A 6,137-nucleotide genomic window follows, 5' to 3' on the forward strand; every position below is an offset into this window, starting at 1 on the left:
ATAACATAAAAAATAAACATAGGTATGCCTCCTACGAGCGCTGTCTTTAACGTCATTTAGTCGAACTCTTGTTTTCTTTCATAATCAACTCGGATCAAGTCCTCCCCGCACGTCCTTGAGAGCCATAGTGTCATGAGTTGGCCCTAATTTCTTGTGATTAGAAATTGGTGGCACTTTCCCCCGCTCATGTAACTTTCGAATCATTTCACTAAAGAACCTTTTTAACCGATGACGCCCCCTTTGCATTCTAGTTTTATCTATGGATATTTTCTTAGAGACTTCCAACTTGTTCCCTTCTTGTTTTACCACTTCAACTCTACAACAAGTTGGAATTTCTATTGCTGCAAAAACTTAAAATATAACGTTATCTTTTTGCACTCGCAGCTTTAACTCACCTTTTTGTACATCAATTAAAGCCCTACCAGTTGCTAAGAATGGCCTTCCAAGTATTATTGGAACATTTTCATCTTCCTCCATATCTAAAATAATAAAGTCCGCAGGAAAGATGAATTTACCCACTTTTACCAATACGTCCTCAATCACTCCAAGAGGGTGATTAACTGATCTATCTTCCATATGCAAAGATACCATAGTTGGTCGAGCTTCTCCCAAATTCAGCTTCTAAAAGATTGATAGAGGCATTAAATTCACACTGGCCCCTAAATCACATAAAGCATTTTTTTTCTACTAAACTACCAGGATGTTTAAGCTTTGGAGGTAGTTTCTTCTGAAGTATTGCGTTGCACTCTTCAGTTAATGCAACCGTCTCATAATCCTCTAATTTCCTCTTTCTTGACAAAATCTCTGTCATAAACTTCATATAACTTGTCATTTGTTCTAAAGCCTCTACAAAAGGGATGTTAATGTGTAGTTTTCGAAAGATATCCAAAAATTTAGAAAATTGTTTGTCAAGATTAGCCTTTCAGTACCGTCGAGGATAAGGAATCTTTGGTGTAGACTCAGTGTATTTTGGCTTTTCTATCTTTGGAAGGTCTTCAGTAACCTTTTCTTGTGTTGGACTAGTTACAGGTTGATCTTCAATCTTCTTACCCTTGTTTTCTACTGTAGACCCCTCATACTTAGTCCCGCTCCTCAAAGTGATAGCTTGACATTGCTCTTTAGGATTTACCTCAGTTGAAATAGGTAAAGCCCCTTGATTACGATCCACCATCAACTTTGCAAGTTGGCCAACTTCTGTTTCTAAGCTCCGAATGGAGGATCTGCTTTCTGTCATAAATTGGCTCAATGAATCCGCAGATACCTCTGGTTTAGTCATTTGAGGCGATGGTTGTTGATGTTGCAACATTTGTGGCCTTTGAGTATCATAAAAGGGTATTGGATTTAGCCCATAAGATGGTCTATGTTAAGGATATTGAGGCGGATTTGGATGATACTGTGGTTGGTGCCCTTGATTATTACTCCACGACAAATTCAGATGGTTTTTATATGCTGGAGTATAATTGTTAGGGTATGGGTTGTTATTTTGTTGCCTTGGGAAATTACCAATGGCTTGGACCTGTTCAAGTGGGATATCATCAACCGAATAAGAACTCGTCGCCAAACATTGCTGAAAATGATGAGGGCCTCCACATGTTTCACAATTGATAGGAGCGGATTGTAGTTGCATCCCTTGTCCCGAAATGTTGTTTTGTTATTGCATTTGTTTTGTTAGCGAAGCAATTTAAGCAGTAAGCAAAGAAATAGGATCAACTTCTAGAACTCCTGCCACCTTCTTATTTTCTCGCTCAGATGGCCAATTATAATTATTCATGGCCATCTCCTCTAAAAGCTCGTAAGCTTCGTTAGCGCTTTTGCTCATAAATTCTCCACCTGTTGTTGCATCTATAATAGTCCTTGTGTTTCCCCTCAGTCCATTATAGAAAGTGTGCACCAACATCCATTTTACTATACCATGATGTGGACATTTTCAAAGCAACTCTTTAAACCTTTCCCAAGCGTCATATAACGATTCCCCCTCAAATTGACATAAATTATTTATTTCACCTCTAATCCGTGCTGATTTAGCGGGAGGAAAATACTTAGTAAGAAATTTTTGAGCAAGGTCTTCCCATGTCACAATGGAATTGGCTTGCAGCGAAATCAACCAACTTTTAGCTCTGTCTCTCAAAGAAAACGGAAATAGCCTCAAACAGATTACATCATTACTTAATCCGTTCATTTTGAAAGTATCACATAACTCCAAAAAGTTGGTAATATGGAGGTTTTGATCCTCATTAGGTAGCCCCCCAAACTGAACGCAATTATGAACCATTTGGATAATTGAAGGCATGATCTCAAAATTGTTCGACTCTACAGTAGGTGGGCGAATACTAGAATGTACCCCTGTAACAGTAGGGAGTACATAATCCCTCAGGGATAAGTTTGCCTCAGCTGCAGCATTCCCCGCATTACCCTGATTCAGATTGTTATTAGCAACATTATTGACGTTCTGGGCCATATTTTCAAGTCTTTTTTGTTTTCTTTCTCTTTTGCAGGTCTTCTCAATCTCAGGATCAACAGATACTAGTATTTTCGAACCCTTATGTCGCATAAAATAAGTCACCTGAAATTGAGAAGTTTAAAAGCAACCCGATTTAGAAAACGTTAAATTAAGACCAAAGTAGATTGAAAAACAATCATAATTGATATTGATTATTAGTCCCCGGTAATGACGCCAAAAACTTAATCTGTAAAATTTGTACGCAAGTATATGTAGTCGTGTCAAGTAATAAAGTCTGTAAGAACAGAGATCGTCCCACATAGACTATTAACCAATTACCAATAAAAAAATTTCACTTTCTATTTGGTGATTAAAATAAAGATCAATAATTCTAAACTATGAAGACAATTTAAATAACTGTAAACAGAATAATAAATCAATGAATTAATAATCAATAATAAAAAGCCTAGGAATTAATTTCATCAACTTTTCATTCTATTAATTTTACTAATCAATTATAAATCTCTTCTTCCTATTCTAATAGCAGGTTAACATAATCGATTCCTATTCTTTTTCAAGATATAAGATCTCAGCCTATATGTAGGTTTTTTACATCTCTGTGATAAACTTAAACATATTGAAGGAATTAAGCATGGAAACCTAATTACTACACAAGTCATACAAGTACTTTCGAATATGAAACCTATGTCTATATAATGATAGCATATTCAATTATCATCTTTCGAATTTTGAATCAAAACCATTAAATCAAGTAAATAGTGATCAAGTATTTACTTGCATTAAACAAACATCATATTGATTAGAATAGAAAAGAAGTATCAATAGAACATCATAATAAAATTAAATTGATATTCAAGTGACTACATTAATCCCTAGATAAAGGATTTAGTTCATAGCTAACATAATGACAATAAAATTCAAATAATTGTTCATATAAAATAACCTAAAGAATTCAAATGAAGAAGAAATCTAGAAAGTCATAAACTAGAAAAAGAAATCTAATTACAGCAGTCTTTTCTAGATATAGGGTTTTTAAAACTAAAACTGCCTGCTAAATTCGCAGAATAATGTCCCTTAAATAGTTTTCCAATGCTCCCAAGTAAAAAGACCATTTTGTCCTTCTAAAAGTGGCTAAAAAATCTCAAAACCACATTGATAGCGCTAGGTTTTGAGCGTGTAGCGCTGTTGACAGTGCCAAATTGCCTAAAAAATTTATGTACTAGCGCTGTAGCGCTATTGATAAAAACGAAAGCTTTAAGGTTGCCTTTCTAGCACTGTAGCGCCATTTTGATAGTGTTGTAGCGCTATTCATAAAAACATTACTTGAACTTCTTGCTCCCGAATGACTCGATTTGCTCCAAAATAACTCCATTTTCTTCCACTTTCACTTCATTCCACTCTTTTCACCATCTTAGCATAACAAACCTGAAACATGAAGAAACAAGCATAATTCTACAATAAAATAGCCCTAAACTAATGAAAGCCTTCCTAAAAGCTAGACCATAAACGAGGCTAAAACTCGTTTATCAAAACTATACTACTTATGTTTTGTTTTTTAGATTTTGGAGACTATACTAACTTTAAATTGGTTTTATTATTTAATTAAATAAATTGGTTTTATTTATTTATTTATAATATCATTAATTATTTTTTAAAAAAATTATATACCTACAGCGACGACATGTTGTCGCAGTAAGGTGCTCGCTCAACACGAAAAATCTGAGATTTTGTGACCCTACGGCGACGACAAGTCGTCGCTGAAGGCATATAAACCCACACACTCTATAGCAACGATATGTTGTCGTTGTAGATGTGGGCAGTCGACGGACCTACAACGACGATATGTTGTAATGCCCTAGGTAACCAAGACCGTTACACCATGTATTTTGAAATAGTGTAAGACCTTCTAATCATGTCATTTGAACATAAATGTGATTCTATTGGCAAAATAAAAAAAATTTAGTGGTAAATACAAGGTATAAGTGGTAAATACAACTTCCAAAAATTGATATAACAAAAGCCAGTCTAATGGCAAAATACAAATTTAGAGCTCTATTCCTATAACTTTCCCTCGGCAGTGGCGGTCAAGCAGCTGACGATGTACACTCCACCCCCAGAGCTCTCCAACTCATGGTTGGTCCAGTTTCCCTTTACCTTTACTTGCACCATGTAGCACCCGTGAGCCAAGGCTCAGCAAGAAAACCATAAACATCAAACACATATAGCAGTAGTAGCATCCAATCAACCTTAATCCAATTAATTCAATAGCTCAGCAGAGTACAAGAATTAAGCTAAACAATGGTAAACATGTATTTTCAAGAATACATTTCAATCAGCAATACAAATGTTCAGGATCCTCGCCTTTAGGCCGAGCCCTCTGTTTATCTAGCTGACCCCGGCTCGCTTAGGCCGAACTGCGTTCAATACACATATCATCAGCCCTGACACATTTAGGTCGTACGTTCATATAATGCATTACAACCATACAATCACACACACATATATTCAATTACTGGGAACCTCAGTCCCATTCACAACCACATGGGTGGAGTTTTCTTACCTCGAATCCTGAGCAATAAATAAAGAGCGGTCCCGAGCACGATCCTCAGTCCTAAGCCTTAGCGATAATCCTAGTCACAATAACAATGGGTAACTATCAATCTCTAATCCAAATAAATGTTTAGGGAACAAATATTAGCCTCTGGGACCTCGAATTCTACTAAACCGGGTAGTAGAATTTGTCCCGAGCGCCTAGGTTTGAATCCTCGAGCCTACAACCTTATTTTCCCTGAATTTCCCATTTAGGGCCGCGACCTATCCCTTAGATAGAGGGCACGGGCCATGACTTGCACCCCTCCAGGTCGTGGCGCGCTTGGCGAACAAAGGCATCTAGCCCCTTTAAGCACGCGGGTCGCGGCACCTGAAGAATAGGGCCTTGACTCGAGGCCCAAAACCCAGAAATTCCCTCTTTTTCTCAGCGTTTCCCTTGAGCCTTGACCTTAAAATCCATCCTAAACCCTTCATCCAAACCCAGATTCAAGCCCATAATTCCTATCCTTATATCCTAAACATCATATTCAGTCCATAAACAATTCCCTACTCCCCTCTAATACCAAAAATTAGACTTAACAACCATGTACATGCTAGCTCTAAGTCTCAATATTATTCCTACAAAATTGAGTAATCAAAGGTTAGACTTTTACCTCAATTGATATTCTAAACTCCTCAGAAAACCTTTTTCTGACCTTATCTTTGATTTTCCCCAGCTTGAACCAGCCTAAATCCAACTTAAACCTTGGGTTCTCCTTCAGTTTTTTTTTTCTTAGCTTCAAGTCACAAGAAGAGAGAGTAAGGGTACATGAGTGAGAGGGAGAGGGAGTATTCTATGAGGTTCCTTAGAGATTTCTGGTGGTTTCCTAACCCAGCTGATTAAATATCCTAATCAAAAGACTAAAATACCCCTCAAGACAACCCAACCCTTTAATTGTTCTAGGGGTAAAATAGTCATTTCACCGATTCCCGCTAACTCCTCAAGTCATCCTACCAATTTCCAATTAATCTCGTCGTGTCCAAATAATTACCAAATACTTACTCATTATTTAATAAATCCCAAAATATTCTCTAAATTCCCAAAATACCCCTAGACTCCCCCGAGCCGGGTATTAAACCCCTCTGT

The 6,137-nt window shown here is 37.0% G+C and overlaps 1 non-coding gene across 1 annotated transcript; it reads left to right on the plus strand.

Annotated features, from left to right (window-relative positions):
* Positions 1–1,907: 1,907 nt before the first annotated feature.
* On the plus strand, positions 1,908–2,014 carry LOC133833254 (small nucleolar RNA R71). Its single transcript, XR_009892647.1, has one exon. It is a non-coding gene; the product is annotated as a small nucleolar RNA R71 (small nucleolar RNA).
* Positions 2,015–6,137: the final 4,123 nt, after the last annotated feature.

Source organism: Humulus lupulus, chromosome 4 (genome assembly GCF_963169125.1).
Source record: "Humulus lupulus chromosome 4, drHumLupu1.1, whole genome shotgun sequence".
NCBI lineage: Eukaryota > Viridiplantae > Streptophyta > Magnoliopsida > Rosales > Cannabaceae > Humulus > Humulus lupulus.